This window comes from Eurosta solidaginis, chromosome 5 (assembly GCF_040869045.1).
Source record: "Eurosta solidaginis isolate ZX-2024a chromosome 5, ASM4086904v1, whole genome shotgun sequence".
Classification (NCBI taxonomy): domain Eukaryota; kingdom Metazoa; phylum Arthropoda; class Insecta; order Diptera; family Tephritidae; genus Eurosta; species Eurosta solidaginis.
The window spans coordinates 208,967,578-208,985,305 of record NC_090323.1 but is presented as its reverse complement, the minus strand read 5'-3'; the positions used below and the strand labels follow the sequence as shown (position 1 = coordinate 208,985,305).

General features: G+C 33.9%; 1 protein-coding gene across 4 annotated transcripts in view; it reads left to right on the top strand.

Annotated features, from left to right (window-relative positions):
- Mrtf (Myocardin-related transcription factor) overlaps window positions 1-17,728 on the top strand; it is a 671,490-nt gene that overhangs the window by 131,292 nt on the left and 522,470 nt on the right. The gene's annotated exons all lie outside the window — the stretch shown is intronic.

Below are 17,728 nucleotides of genomic sequence, written 5' to 3'. Positions count from 1 at the left end.
AAAGCCTCCCTGGAGTAAGTTAACGAGGGACAATCCCTCCACAAAAGAGCTACTGCTTTTTGAACGATCTGCGAGTTTTTGAGGCAAAAAACCCGGATCTTTCCGAAATTGCCAAAACGTTGATTTCCTTAAATACATACAAATAAAACCTTTCCTAAATATAATTTTTTTAAATAGAAAAATCAAGCTTTTTAAAGTAAGAACAACGGCGTACGCCGGCGCGCCGCCCGCGCCGGTATATAATAGAGCCTACGCCGCCGCCACCGACAAAGTGATGGGCGTAAACCTCTAGTACATGGTAAAATTCAGACCTGTGAAGTACTGGGTATAGTAGTAGTACCAAAGAAATACAAGTACAAAACTATTTCAAAATGTCAGTATAAAGTACAAGTATCACAGTACTTTCACTTTGAATTTGAAGGTATTATCACATATATTTAGAAAACACTTACAATTACTTGAAAGTACTTGTTTTTTGACAAAAATATTATACTTCAAAAAATTTCACATAAAAAAAGCACATGTACTTACCAAGTACCTCAGAAGTACTATAAAGGGCGTGGCAATTCTCCAAAAACTAATCACTCGATTGAAATATTTTTTATCCGTTATTAAGCTTTGAAATATTTACTATTGTTTCGTATTGAAAAACAAAAAAACAGTTAATTCCTTTCTAATATAACTAAAAAATCTTTTAAAGCTAAGGCGAAGGACATGACTGCATGCGTTTGTAACACTTAAACCATCGTATGTGTGCTGGTTCAAATCCCACTCCCGGGAGAAAAGGCTTTGAAGAGACTTACAAGGTATAATCGAAACAGCTTTCGCCTTGTCCGTCATGATGTCACGTATTTTAAATTTTTCTCAGATTATTAAAATAGGAATTTGCGTGTTTGTTCGCTGTGAACCAACGCTGAAACTGCTGGCGAAACATGACAGAATTCTCTGGAATACTTATTTGTCTTTGTATTTAGGCATGAATACATTTTTTGGTAGACTTTCGTTTTTATTTCGGCGTCACATGCATATTGATATGAAAAAAATAAACCGATTTAAGCCGCATACGTGCTTTTCTGTTAAAGCCTAAATAAAAGTAATACTTTTTCGTAACCGTAAATGCTCCAAGATTTTTCATGCTAATTGCTCTGCTAATTTTTAAAGAAAAAATAAAGTTTATGTCCTCCGACTTTGCTCAGCTAATTTTGTAAAAATTTCCAAGATAGCTGCATAGATACCCAGTGAGTGTTCCTGTTAAGTTTCTTGGGGAAGGGGCGGAGGGAGCAAAATATTAAAAGAAAAAAATCATATGCAGCTTCTTGCCTAGATTGTTAAGTATTTAGAACACTATTTTTGTGGATATTAGATTAGGACCGATCTTTACGAAAAAATTTAATTTATGGTGCAATTTTTATTTTGGGATTCGCCTACAATAATATTTCGCATACTTTTTAAGAACCAAATTGCTGGAAAATTGCATAAAGCAAACGGGAAATACGTATATCGAGGGAAGGAGGAAGAAAGAGAGAAGCTTAGACGAAGATAGAATGATAACGAAAATGGAGATGTAGAGCGATAGTGAGAGAGAGATAGAGAAGGAGAGGGAGAGAGAGAAAAGGATGGAAAGCGAGAAAAATACGCAAAGAGAGGGAAAGGAAGGGAAAAAAGAGGAAGAATTAGTTCTAATATTAAAACAAATAAATGCAAAGCACGACGACCTCCGAAGAGATTTTGGGCCGAGCTTCTTTTCCAATTTGCGTCGTGCTCCTTTTAATTTTTCCTAATTGGTCCCATGTTTTATGCCGACTCCAAACGGCTTCACTGAAAAGCTTTTCATGGTAGAAATACACTCGGAGTGTTCGCCAAATCACCGCCGAGGGGCGATCTCACTTAGAAAAACCTTTTTCTAGCTGAAGAATTTTTTTTTTCTAAATTTTCGATGTTGCTTTGACCCATGCTCATATTGGTTTACAAAATTTCTTTTTTATTATTGTTATAGAGAAAGATTACAACACTTGCATACGGCGATGGTTACTAAGACATATTTCAGAGTTTCGCTTCTTCATTAGCTAGCTTTTCGGGAGGTGATTTTTGAACTCGAAATCTCCAAAACTTCATACTGGTCTATAGGCAGATAGATGCCTCTATCGACTTAGTCATATCAATGCACCGCTGCATGCCTTGTAAGTGGTCTCCAAGTTTTGCTTTTTTGTTTCTATTCCCTTTATACACAATCAGGTTCATATGTATACCATATATCTTTAATAGAAATTGTGTGGAATATTTTTAGGTGCGTTCAACAGAACTTAGTAACATTGAATTTTTAACAGTGTTTTATTAGCAATGCTTTCCTTTTCACTATTATATCAATATTATTTGTTTGTATTTAGCTTTCCTTGTTTTGTTTTTAAAAAAAAAAAAAAAAAATTAAATGACTATTGTAACTGAAAAAATGCAAACTAGTCCCAAACATGTTTTCGAAAAAATTCGAGAAAGTTTTAACAAAATTTCGAACTTTTTATTTGAAGTTCTCCTTATTGTTTTAGCATGCTTTTATGAAGCTCTATCAATTTTAGTCTAAAGGCTTGGTTTCCTCGAAAGCGGTGCCTAGCGGCCTTTACATAGCGGTAGAGTATGTTGTCAAAATATTGCAGTGTAAAAGTAATTATGTGTAAACTAAGAAGACGATGAAGTTCACAGTAACGTAATATAGCGGCAGGGCATATAATATTGCGGCCGTCATGACGGTAGAAACTCGTTATCACCGTTTTTTTCCACCGAATAGGAAAACTATAAAATAAAATTTTGTGGATCGTCTGCCGTTAGGTTAGGTTGAACTGAACACTTAGACTGATTGAGGCCGTAGTGTTACCAGAATTTTGTTTTAACGACCAAACTGAAAAACCCTATCAAAAACAAAGACCTATGTTATAAAATAACTCCGTCCTCTTGGCTAATACTAGAAGCTTCCTAGCACTTAAGCCACTTGCTGCTTCTAGATCTGACAGCTGTATCACTCCTAATAGCTGGAGTCTTAGCCTGGCAAGTGCAGGGCACGAGCACAGAACGTGCTCGATCGTTTCCTCCTCCAGCCCGCACTTCCTACATCTGCTATCACTGACCAAGCCTAATTTAAAGGCATGTGACGCCAGAAGGCAGTGTCCAGTCAAAATACCCGTCATGAGTTTACAGTCCTCTCTTTTTAATAATAAAAGCAAATTTGTTAGTCTAAGGTTCGAAGACCTACACTAATCTTCGACACTTTACAGCCAGCCCCGTCTGCCGTAAGTGTTCATAGTTTTCAACAAAGCGGTACCGCTGAAAACGGTGAGCATACCGGGCGTTCTTTAGTGGTCGTAATAAAGTGGTACTGCATTCCGAGGATACCAAACCTTAACAAAGTACAAATTATATTTTTGACAATTTTTTTTTGCGAAGGGTGCTTGAAATGTTCTTCCATACAAAAGCTGCGTAGCTTTTTTTTACATGTAGGAAAATCTGAAACAATTCGGATAAAACTGTCAAAAATCAATACGAGTTTTGAGAAATCTATAACTTTGTTGGACTTAAATTTAGTGTTAGACTATATATTTAAAAAAAAAAAACGAATTTAATTAGATGAGCTTTTCTCCTTCGCTGCTGTATGTAAATTGAATATTTTGTATTTATTTGTATCATTAATTAAAACTTAGCGTTTTTTCTCCTTCTCTTTGCAGGTGAGTTTTCTGATACGGCATGCTTTCGGCATATGTGGTAATATACCAAATAATTTGTCTTGTATGTATATGAGAATATCCAAGTGTGGATTGTATACTCATGGAGTGTATTCTGACTGAAGACTGCATTCCGGAGTCGCATGTATTCTAACCATAGGACTATATTCTGATGACTTTGTGTTTGTATTATGCAATCAAATAAAGAGATATTTTCATTGATAGTTAAAGGAAGACGTTTCTTCACTTTTGCCGTAGTTTGCGAGTAGTATTTCTTGAAGATGAAATTTGGCACAAAATGCTACCCCAAATAACTAAAATCTTTGATGACGATACACTTCATTTTCGGTATCAAGTTTAGCCTTTAAATATATCAAATTATATATTTATGGCTGTACAAGTTTAAAATAATATATATGCCACTTATAATCATTAAAATTTTTGTCGATTTGAAAATTTGCCAATTCAATGAAATGCTAAGCGCTTACTAACTACCCGCATACACACACACAAACTTCGACCAATTTCAACCAATACATTCAAAATATAAAAAGTTCTTTAGACAATAAAAATTAGCCTATAAATCAGAATATAAAATCAGACAGTACAAATAAAACAATAATCAAAAATGCTTACATAAAACAAAATGGTACACTGGGTGTTTAGTTAAATTAATTTTTTTTTCGTATAAACGATTTATTTTAAAGAATAATGATTTTACAAAAACGAAAAATTCCTCGATTGCACATTTTGGCGACACTTTTATATTCATATTTGTTGAGTGTTTTGCCATTTGTGGCGCTGTGGGCGACTTCCGGCTTATATTGAATGGCATGAAATGAAAATATTAAGTATTTTCATATTGAATGAAAAGAGAGAGTTTGGGTGAAAGTCACCACGTGCACCCTTTTGCAGAGAGCTGATGATTGTTACGCATCTATAATGACTGAAACGTCATCCGCATATGCCGCTAGTTTGACTAATAGTCCGTCAAACAGCCTAAGCAATTGGTTGATAAACAGCGTCGACAACATTGGTGATAAACTCCACCCTGCCGCGTTCCTCAGTTTACAGATTTTGCAGCCTCGCATAAACACCATTGTGATGTGATCATTTTTATACTCAGCTGAGCAGAGCCCACAGAGTATATTAACTTTGTTCGCATAACGGTAATCCGTAACGGCATAAACTAATCGAGATAGATATAGACTTCTATATATCAAAATGAACTGGGTGAAAAAAGAAATTCATTTAGTCATGTCCGTCCGTCCGTCCGTCTGTAAACACGATAACTTGAGTAAATTTTGAGGTATCTTGATGAAATTTGGTATGTAGGTTCCTCGGCGCTCACCTCAGATCGCTATTTAAAATGAACGAAATCGGACAACAACCACGCCCACTTTTTCGATATCGAAAATTTCGAAAAAACGAAAAATTGCGATAATTCATTACCAAAGACGGATAAAGCGATGAAACTTGGTAGGCGCGCAAAATAGAAAATTAGAAAAATTTTGGACAATGGGCGTGGCACCGCCCACTTTTAAAAGAATGTAATTTAAAAGTTTTGCAAGCTGTAATTTGGCAGTCGTTGAAGATATCATGATGAAATTTGATAGGCACGTTACTCCTATTACTATATGTGTGCTAAATAAAAATTAGCGAAATCGGATGACGAACACGCCCACTTTAAAAAATTTTTTTTTTTAAGTGAAATTTTAACAAAAAATTTAATATCTTTACAGTATAAAAATAAATTATGTCAACATTCGACTCCAGTAATGATATGGTGCAACAAAATACAAAGGTAAAAGGAAATTTCAAAATGGGCGTAACTCCGCCCTTTTTCATTTAATTTGTCTAGAATACTTTTAATGCCATAAGTCGAACAAAAATTTACCAATCCTTGTGAAATTTGGTAGGGACATAGATTCTTTGACGATAACTGTTTTCTGTGAAAATGGGCGAAATCGGTTGAAGCCACGCCCAGTTTTTATACACAGTCGACCGTCTGTCCTTCCGCTCGGCCGTTAACACGATAACTGGAGCAAAAAACGATATATCTTAACTAAACTTAGTTCACGTACTTATCTCAAGTCACTTTATCTTGGTATAAAATATGGCCGAAATCCGACTATGACCACGCCCACTTTTCTGATATCGAAAATTACGAAAAATGAAAAAATGCCATAATTCTGTACCAAATATGAAAAAAAAGATGAAACATGGTAATTGGATTGGTTTATTGACGCAAAATATAACTTTAGAAAAAACTTTGTAAAATAGGTGTGACACCTACCATATTAAGTAGAAGATAATGAAAAAGTTCTGCAGGGCGAAATCAAAAGCCATTGGAATCTTGGCAGGAATACTGTTCGTGGTATAACATATATAAATAAATTAGCGGTACCCGAGGGAAGATGATCTGGGTCACCCTGGTCCACATTTTGGTCGATATCTCGAAAACGCCTTCACATATACAACTAAGGGCTCCCTTTTAAAACCCTCATTAATACTTTTAATTTGATACCCATATCGTACAAACACATTCTAGAGTCACCCCTGGTCCACCCTTATTGCGATATCTCGAAAAGGCGTCCACCTATAGAACTAAGGCCCACTACGTTTTAAATAATCATTAACACCTTTCATTTGATACACATGTCATACAAACACATTCCAGGGTTACCCTAGGTTCATTTTGCTAAATGGTGATTTTCCCTTATTTTGTCTCCAAAGCTCTCAGCTGAGTATGTAATGTTCGGTTACACCCGAACTTAGCTTTCCTTACTTGTTCAGATTAGCATTGAGCCGATCCAATTTGTAAAGGCCGGATGAACGTCAATCGAGTTGAGACTGTCCATGATTTCTCGTTTCGAGACATTGTTGAATACTCTGGCCATGTCCAGAAAAACATCTATAGTATATTCCTGGTGATCCATGACTACACTATGTCATGCAGTATCGACGGACTTGCCTTTGGTGTAAGCATGTTGCGCTTAAGAGAATAATTCCTCATTCATATTTGTTTTATATACACAAAAAAGATGTCTGTAGTCGTTCGGGAGCAGATGACTAGACTAATCGAGCCGTTTTGATGGCGGTTTACTTGAAGATATTCTATCAATAATCTCAACTGATTATTGCAAATGAAAGAAAATCAAACAGGGTAACTCAAAGTGACTCGACGTTGATGCAAAATTTCTCTTTACCTTGGTATTTATTGCATTGGTTTAGACCAATTTTAAAAATCCATACGTGTATCTCCCGTGATATGTTGGGGTATATGCAGGGTTATCAAACTCTGAACGTAAGCATAAGACATTTTTTCGAATGACCTCAATTTTAAGTGTTTATGTTAAACTTTCAATTAATTGACATTCTGTTGTAATTTGTAGTTTATTCTTATAGTGCCTTAGACGTTTTGTAGCAGTTGCAGAGTAGTTGTAGTTCAATTCTGTTTGAAATATTAAAGAACTTAAATTAACTTATGAAAATCACGATGCTTTATGACGAGCAATGCTATCTGAATTCGAATCACCAAAAACTGAGTTTCCAACATCACCAAGAAATAGTGGGCCATCATCGTGTGTTAGGGAAAGACGGCAGTCATCAGGTGGCCTACTCCCGGCGTGCGTGAAACCACTTTTTCGTGATGACCGATGGTACACTGGCAGCCAATGTGTCAAAAGCAAAATTTATCTTGCATTTTGGAGATATTTGTATTTGGAACTTACAAATAGTTACACTATTAAAATTCAGAGCACGGAGAAGTGTTCCCTCTATAATCTGAGCACCCCCTGTACATTAGTTATCAGGTCTGCATTTTCGTTTATACAGGAGCTTGCCCTAATCTAAAAGCCTTCTGTCTGTTGCTGAATTTTTTTGTAAAATTATAGCTCCTCGCACTTTTCTTCATGTACTATATGTGTCTCGCTGTAGTCACTGCCAACACTATGAATATTTTTAGTATGTCTGCCTTTATTGACCAGTCACTTCAACCCAGTATCCTGGGTAAAGTGAAATTACCTTAAAAAGTATTGATCTATGTATAAGTCAGGATTTAAGCAACAAATCAGCCTTAAATAAAAAAACCCCTTCTGGGAGCTGCGTTGATTATAACTAGTGACATTTACGTCATTTGAAAGATTTTAGTAAGAGACAGGCTATTCGGCATACACTCAAAACACTCTGGGGGTGAGTTTTTCTACTAGCATCACAATCCAGCATAAACGGTTTCATCGGTGAAATATTAAGATTATCATAACGATAACTGCAATGGTAATCGCAGGTACAAATAAACTTCTCAATTTATTATGCTCTATGACTCATCTACGCATATGCGTCTTCCACTTTTCCTTACCAATGCCTTTTATCGCTAGACGTTAGATGCCACTTGCAGCTCGAAACACCCTTTTGAAGAAAAGATTACCCGACAAATCGACTCGAGGGTTTCTAGGGTTTTCCTTGTCTCATCGCGCTACAGTCGATTTGTACCAGTGAGTGCTCAAAGCATTGATAACACCCCCGCAACCTTCCATAGTTGTAGCACCAAAAGATTTTATTTTATCTTAGATAAAAATTGGGTAATATTAAAATTAATAATGAAAAACCGAAACGACATAAAATCCTACCAAAGCGTTAGGTACATTTTTTTAATTTTTTTTTGTGATTACGTTATTATACACAAAAATATAGCATAAAGTAAAAAAAAAAAAAACAAGTAAGGACGCAACTTTATACCTTTCATGAATGGTGCTGAACAATAATCTTATCCCATTCGTAATCTCCAAATAATGCGCTGTATAAGATAAGAAATATATGGTGAACAGATGTACATACCTAAACGATTTTAAGATAAATATAAAAAAATGGCAAAAAACCCCCTTATCTGAACGATCGGTTGTATGGGATATATATTATGCTTAGATCGAAAGGATTTTTACAGGAAATCTTCTATGATATATTAGAATATATATCACCAAGTTTAACGTTTTTATATTGGAAATTAAGGGAGAAATTTCCAAAAATCTTTTTATCTGAACGATCGGTTGTATGGGATATATACTATATATAGCCCCAATCAAAGTGATTTTTTCAGAAAATCTTCTATGATATATTAAAATATATATCACCGAGTTTCACGTTTTAACTTTCTAAATTACGGCAGGAATTACCAAAATCGTGTTATCTGAACGATCGGTTGCATGGGAGATATATGTTATAGTGGTCCGATCCTATATAATACAAAAATACATCCTTGTGCCAAATTTCATTGAGATATCTCAAAACTTGAGGGACTAACTTGCGTTCAAACAGACAGACGGACGGACGCACAGACGGACGGACAGACGGACATGGCTATATCAACTCAGTTCGTCGCCCTGATCAATTCGGTATACTTAATGGTGAGTCTGTCTTCTATATTTCTCAACGTTACAAACATCGGACCAAAGTTAATATACCATTTCATGTTAATGAAAGTTATAAAAAAAAAATTTAATAAAATTAAATCCTAATACTGACAAAAAAAATTAATCTTGAGAAAAAAGTCATTAAGAAACAGCGATAACATAAATTTACACCCACGCATGAAGCACCGTCTTAGAGAGATTGAAAAAAATTAGTACTACGTGCGGCATCATATGAGGCTGATATAGGGAGCTATGATATTATAATTTTGTTATTTATGTACATTAGAGTGGTCCTTCAAAACATCAATTTTTAGTCGTTGCAAGAGGGCTGAAAACAAACGGAAAAATCACTTAGGATTATGCTAAATGTCAGCGGATTGAATCAACGACGCAGGTAACTACAAGCTAATCTTCTGAAATCGTTAAGTTTCTACAGATTTATGATTTTGACAAACGCCTTTATCGCAGTCAGGCTAGGTACCGAAGGTTCTAGTTTTTATGGGCATTGGATTGATATCCGGCAAAGGGCAGCGCACATCCGCAACATGCCCCTAAACTATGAAACACAAATGTGGTAAAAATCGAAAACCTATACTTTCCGATCTCTTACATCAGACTATATCAATATTAAGCTAAAACTGTGAGAGATATGCGTTGTAAGTGATATACTCGTACGTGTGTTAGACTAGACTGACTAAGAATAACATCCCAGTTGAAGCGAAGTATTACGCCAGTATGATCCCCAACGTGCTTAAAAACCTCTTCACGTAATACACATTGCTAGAACAGAGAGATAGGGAGCCCTATTGCCATTAAAGTCACATAGAGATTTTAAGATACACTTGCTCATCCTGAAAAAAAACCTTATTTTACTACAACGATTATCCAAAGGATAATGCTTCATAATTCGCCTTACAGAACTCCGAAATACAAAATACCGACATAAATAATCCATAAATGACAATGTCTCCCCTAACCATAACCCCGACAAAGCTATACCCGGATACAAAATCCCGGCAAAAGTCAAGTTTAATCTAAAAATTTTCTGAAATTTTTGCCTGTCAGTATATGTTCTATTTTAATAAAACATTTTGCTAGAAGTCGCTGTAGTGCGGTGGTAGCGTTTTGCGCAAACCACGCTGAAGGTTCTGGGTTCAAGTTTCGGGAAAAGCAACATCAGGAGCTAAAAAAAAAGGGTTTTCTAAGCGTGGTCGACCCGTGGCACTGGTTTCGCAAAGATTTTATAAAAAAAAAAAATATTGGCGCGATTTACCTTCTAGGAGATTAGTACGAGCTTCTCATCCAATTTGCGTCATGCTTCTTTTTAATTTTTTTTTTAAAAGTGGCCAGACGAGACATATGTTTTATACAGACTCCGACCAACAGTCGAATATTAAAAAAAAAAATATAGAGTTGACTGGTTATTCTGATATTTTCGGTATACTTTTTGAAGGGTTCATATTTTATTCTTCTGTTACTCACAAATACCGTACAAAAGTTGATTTACCACTTCAGGTTGTCCTGCGGGTTAGGGGTCGTAAAAGGCGACATAATACCATGGCTTACCCAATGCATGAGTGATGTATCACTTAAATGGGAGAAAGTCGGACGCGGCGTATCATTTGCGCGAATAACCCCATATATATTGTATCACTGATACACCTCAAATACCAGAGGAGTTCACTTTCGAGGAAGCTGACAATAAAACATTCTCAATGGAGCTACGCTAAAGTTGGCAGAAGTATTCTCTTCTGAGCTATATGGTCTATTCAGCTCTTAAAGTTGACAATAAAGCATTCTCTTCCGCTTAATGCGTTCGCTTCATTAAAAAAATTGACAATAAAGCATTCTCTTCGAATTAATGCGGTCTCTTCGTTAAAAAAAGTTTACAGCAAATCATTCTCTTCGGATTAATGCGGTCTCTTCGGTAAAAAAGTTTACAAAAAATCATTCTCTTCGGATTAATGCGGTCTCTTCGTTAAAAAAGTTTACAATAAAGCATTCTCTTCGGATTAATGCGCTCTCTTCGTTAAAAAGTTGACCATAAAGCATTATCTTCGAATTATTGCGGTCTCATCGTTAAAAAATTTGATAATAAAGCATTCTCGTCGAATTAGTGCGGTCTAATCCTTGAAAAGTTGACCATAAAGCATTATCTTCGAATTAGTACAGTCTCTTCTTTTAAAAATTTGACAATAAGGCATTCTCTTCCCTTAAAGACTGTCCCCAAGGGGTAAGCGGCCTTTTTACCTATTCTAAGTTATACGTAAATGTTTTAATTGATTCTTCTGCTGAAAAAAAGTTGATCGCGTCCCTTATTTAAAAGAGTGTGGTATGTGTTCACTCCCCTTTTTGAAATGTTTGAAACTGCGTTAGGCTGTGCTGAACGGTCGCATCGGATTTTGTAAATTTGATTTAAAGCTTACACATTATGTGACATTTTGATTCGATGTGACGAAAAGGTTGTACATAATAACATCCTTTATTAATTCGCATACAAATTTCGGTTGTTACTCCTTGGGCTCAGAAAAGGTTGTTGATATCCTTTAATTGTGGAACGGTATTATGTATTTGAAGGTGTTAGAACATGATGCAGCAAATTATATATGCTTAGCTTTAAATGGCATTGGAACTCAGGCGAAGTAACCCCCAAGTATTCTGGAATGCAAAGGAATGCATTAGAGAGACTTTGATCCAGCCGGACTTCTATACTGGGTTCTCGGCCATAAAGGGATCAAAGGTACCGAAAAGGCCGTTGAGTTGGCAAAGGGGGGGTGCAGTACTCGGTGACTCTATGGTCCCAATCCGTTTGCGAGAAATCAAAACAAGACAGGAGTTGCATATGATCCATCAAGCAGGAAAGGCGTTGACAGAAGCGTGAGGCTGCGAAATTTCAGATAGGGCTCGTCAGTAACGACAGATGTAGGAGGGGCGAGCTGCAGTAAGAAACGGTTGACGTGTTCGGGTCCTGTGCTCGCCAGGTCAATGCTTCAACTTTTAGGGGCGGCAGTATTGTCAGATCTCAAGACAGCAATTAAGCGAAGCGCTAGAAAACTTCTAGTATTTGCCAAAAGGACGGAGTTATTCTATAACATAAGTCCTGGCACTTGTTAGGGGTTTTTCGTTTGGTCGTCAAACCAGTTCTTGGAACACTATGAACACATTCAGTGTATGTAAGGCCTTCATTGAGCCGCCTGTTCAACCTAACCTAGCCTAACAACAAAATATTTAAGTTTGAATATTGCGTTCTTATCAAAGTCATAATTAGCACACACAGAGTGCCTGAAAATAACAAAAAGTAGGTATAGGAAAATCACAAAAAAGTGTGACGGCATTACCTTGAAAGAACAAATCTCTCTGAACGCATGAAATCATTGAACCAAAAATACACAAACAATTTGAAAACGGAAAGTGAAAAGTGTCACCATTGTTAGCACTAGACTGACTGATGAGTTGATGGACTGGCATAGATACGAGCACGCACATACCACTTTTGAAAAAGTCACATAAAACGAACACGCACACATATGTATAAACATACATACATGTGTATATGTATTTTTAATGCAACAGGCATTTATATGCAATAAGCAATGGCAAATGGCTTCAAGCTAAAGCCCACGCTTCAAAAAGGAAATAAAACAAATGTATAAGATGTCAAAAATCAGAAAATAGAAAAAAAGCTGGAGAAAAAATGTCCAACTAAGTAGCTTGTTGATTGCAAAATTGTGAATACGAATATATTTTAAGATCTTAAATGCAAGCAAAATGCAAACATATTTCAATTTTTATGTTCTGCATCATTAAATGATTTATTTTGCTGGCGCTTGACGTGAGCGATGAGAAATTATTCATTTCAAAGCAATCTTTTGCAAAAGCTTATAATTCATTATTTTGCCAACATAGAAGTATAAAAATAAAGCAATAAACTTAAAAGTAGCAAAGCAAAGCAACACCCACACACAAGCAGCATACAAAATACTTAGTGATATTTTTGTTCAAATCCCTAAATATTTGCTATTGCTAAGTGACAAATTTGCCTTTGATTATTACAATATCACCTTTGTAGAGCACAATAATCACTACATTGAAAGAAAAGTAATGTATATGTATATTCAGAGATATATTAGGAGGCAAAAGAGGTATTACGCATAATAACAAAGTAGATGAAGTAAAGAAAAAAATAGCAAAAGTAAAATTAAAAGAGAGCAAATATAGAAATAACAATTCACAAGTTTTAGAAATAATAATAAAATGACAATAAACATCTCTAGTAATTATTCAAAAACCAAAACTAAAAAAATGTATTAAACGATGAACAAGGTGAAATTATTATGAAGGAAAAAATAAATTAAACAACAATAAAAATAAAGAGGAAAATGAGAAGTAATAAAAAAATAAAAAAAAAAAAAACCAAAAATTAAATAAAATAAAATACGTACAAAGAAAAAAAAAACAATAGAATTCAATAAATTTTAAAGGAATTCACAAATTGAAAAAAAAAAAAAATTGAAAAAGGTAAACACAAACATCAAAAAGCGTCACAAGTAATAAAAAGCATGATGAATGAAAACAAAAATTTTAACAAAATAATTTTTTTAAATTTTATTTTTAATAATTTGGGAAATTATCAAACAAATTAGAAATTAAGAATTGCTTCAAATAAATGTTTTCATACATTTAAAGCAATAAGGGCAATTCCCCGCTTAATTAATAATTTAAACAACGTGACATCAGGCCGGACAAGGCGACATCTGTTTTCGTAGCTGAATGCCATGCATGACGTGGCTGAATGCGTTTCTAACACTTCAACCATCGTAGAAGTGCGGGTTCAAAACCCACTCCCGCGGGATAAGGCTTTGAAGATATTTACATGATATAAGCCAAAACAGCTGTCGCCTTGTCCGTCCTGATGTCACGTTTAGATGTTTCCCAAATTGTTAAAAATAAAATTATAAATTAAAAATTGCTTCAAATAAATGTTTTAATACATTTAAAATCAATGAGGGCAGTCCCCGTTTAATTCATACAATTTTTTTAATTAAAGAAACAGTCGAAAAAAATTAAAAGAATTCGAAAAAGAAAATTAAGAAAAAGCAAAAGGACAATCAGAAAGCATAATAAATATAAACTCCGTAAAAATATGTAAAGGAAATAAAAAAACTAAATATTAACAGAAAACCTAAAAAGTTTTAAAACATTTAAAAAAAATTGAAGCAACAATTAAAAAAATTTAAACAAGTAAAAGAACAATTAATTAAAAAAAAAATAGGACTACTTTGAAAACCAAACAAAAAGGGTTTTAAAAATTATATCAATAAAAAAAAAAAAAACAAAACAAGATAAATACAAGGCAACGAGAACAACTATGGGTAAATATAAGAAGAGTAAAAAACAAAAGAGTTAAAAACACGAAAATTAAAATACAAAAATGGAAATAAAAAGCTAAAAACCAAAGATAAAACAAGAAAAAAACCAATACCAAAAGATTGCGTTGAAAAGTATGACAAAACAAAACACTAAAAACCAATGTTTTTGTTTCATCGGCCTTTTGATAAAGAAATCTAGGTTCGAATTCGAGCTCAAGGCCTTTAACAATAACTTTTATAATAATTATTGTTTTTTTTTAATTTTTCTATAATTGAAAAATTATTTTTTTAATTAAGAATAGTAGATAAATTTTTTTCAGACTCCTGCTGGTCTATTTGCGCAGCAGTTATAGAAAATTTAAAATTATAGAAAAGTTAAAAAAATAATTATACAAAAAATATTACAAAAAAGATATTTAAAAACAAACTTGAATAAAAATAACTGAAAAATAAAAACAAAAAATTAATTAATATAAAAAAGATTTGAAAAAATTGAAAAAAAAACTTCAAAAAAAAAAGTTGGAGAATATATAAAAAGCTTACTAAAATAAAAGAAAAACATTTATATAATAAAATGAATTTAGAATAAATTAACTAAAAAAATCATAAGATTTAATGACTTAAACGCACAATGATTATCTTATTTTTTTGAAAAACTAAAAATAATAAAACATTTAAAAAAATTTTTTTTAAGAATGAGTAAAAAAATTTATTTAATCAATCAAATAAAGCTTAATTAAAAAAATTAAAAAAAAAAAATAATAATAGAAACACAATAACTTATTAAAAACTATACTAATGTGGGAAAAAATAAAAATTTTTAAAAGGTTACCAACAACAAAAATGTAAAAAAGAGAAAAAACTTCAAGATACATAAAAATAACAATCAAACAAAAACTGAACAGCCAACTGAAATGTGTGCAAGAAAACGTATGTATGTATCCTTATGCTCTGAAATGCAATTAAAGTAAAACGAAATTACAAATTTCAAAAACTTCCCATTAAAGCAATTAAAAAAGGGGTACACAAATGCAAACCAAAAAAATTAAAAAAAAAAGAAAAGATTACAAACAACAAAAAAAGAACACGTAACAAAAAAAGAAAAGAAAAAAGAAACTAATATAGTCATACAAATAACAATCAAACAAAAACTGTGAAATGTCAATTTTATGTTATCCTAAATTTTGTTGGAGGGATTGTTTGCGAAGGACACATTCTATGAATTTCAATTAAAAACTGGACCTTGCCAACCAAACCTTGAAAGTAAATTTGTATCTCGTCCTTTAGATAATTTTATAATTTTACATAGAATCGAGCCACCATACTTAATCAGCAACAACAAAGAGTGCGTGGAATTAGCTAAAACTAATGAACTTTGAATTTCATTCAGGCAAATACAAAGAATTCAAAGTGCATCAATAATTGGATTTTACGTTTTCGTATGGAAAACGGCGCTGTTAAAAATTTATTGAATTTAAATGCACTGCATTGATATTGCACCAGAAACTCATTGTACATAAACATTGAGCAATGTTGCAGCAGTAACGTCTTGGAGCCTTAGATTGTTTGTCACGCCGGCGTGTGTGTGTATATTAATTTGATAGCACTGAATAAACCTTAAAAAGGCCATTGAACTTTTTTGCATTTATAAGCAAATGAGCAACCACCAATCGACGCGTCATTACAAACACATACAAAATATCACTTATAAACACACACACACACTCACACTCACATTGGTTCAGTCGCTTTCATAACCCAAAAACGCCATCATTCATTTGCCACACCTGTGCAATTATTCATTCACTCTTTGCTTCATTCATTTTTCTCTTTCACCCTTTTTACAACAAACAAATTTTATTGTCGTGAAAATTTAATCAATAAATTATTTTGAGCACTTTTCGTAAGGTCTTAATTTAAATGAGTATTAAAAACAAATTAAAACGTTTATAGAATTTGTGTATATTAATAAGCGGTAATCGCTAAGTTTTAGAAATAAATCTAAATGTCAAATTTTAAGCAAACTATTTCTGCATCTACCCATGAAAGAAAAATGTATTTTTGACATAAATCGAGGCCGTTTTGAGTGATGTGATACAAGAGCTTTATAATTCTATCTATTCCGAATGGAGGAGAAGCATCGCATAATGATAAAAATCTGTTTACCAAATCTCTCAAGCCTTCCCATTTAACCCCACAAGCTATACGGTCAGACACCGACAATAGATAGTTTTCTGGTCGACCTTTAGTAGATGATTGATAATATATATTTTTGGCATTACCTACGTGGAGATTTCTTAAAATTTTAGATTTTTATACCCAGCTGTACTTGTTGACAGGGTATTATAACTTTGATTGGATAACGGTGTGTTGTACAGGTATAAAGGAATCGAGATAGATATAGACGTCCATATATCAAAATCATCAGTATCGAAAAAAATTTGAAAATTTCATCCGTCCGTCTGTCTGTCCGTCCGTCTGCCCGTTAACACGATAACTTGAGTAAATATTGAGATATCTTCACCAAATTTGGTACCCGAGCTTATAGATTGGTATTGAAAATGTGCGCAGTCGGATGATAACCACGCCCACTTGAGGATAAGGGCAATGTAACTGTAGCGATGAACCAAACGGACTATTCGGTAAAGATGCAAGCTATAGTGAACAATATTTCAGACTATAGAGTTCTGAAAAGAGATCCGACTAACAAATTACAAGACAAGAACAATGAACTTGTAATGAAGACGTTCAACAATGGCTTCATTGAGGAAAAAGAAAAGAATTTTCTCATGTCCAGGGATGCAAATCCACCCAGAATTTATGGACTGCCAAAAATTCACAAGGAAGGCATACCTCTTCGGCCGATATGCTCGTCCATTGATTCTCCTTCATAAAGCTTTGTAAATATGTTGTCGGTATACTAAAAAATGTTACAAAATGTTCAAAATACAACGTCTAAGATGCCACGGAGTTTAAAGATAAAATTAAATTTACACATATATACGATGATGAGAGTTTAGTGTCGTTCGACGTGGTGTACTTGTTTCCCAGTATTCCCGTAGATGCAGCTATTGATATTATCTCTTCGAAGTGGGGTGATATTGAAGAGCACACTTTGTTAACAAAAGAGCTATTCCTTAATATAGTAAAATTTTGTATGAAAGAAACCCGTTATTTTAAGTATAATGGCAAAATCTACGAGCAACGATCAGGTATGCCAATGGGATCACCAGCCTCC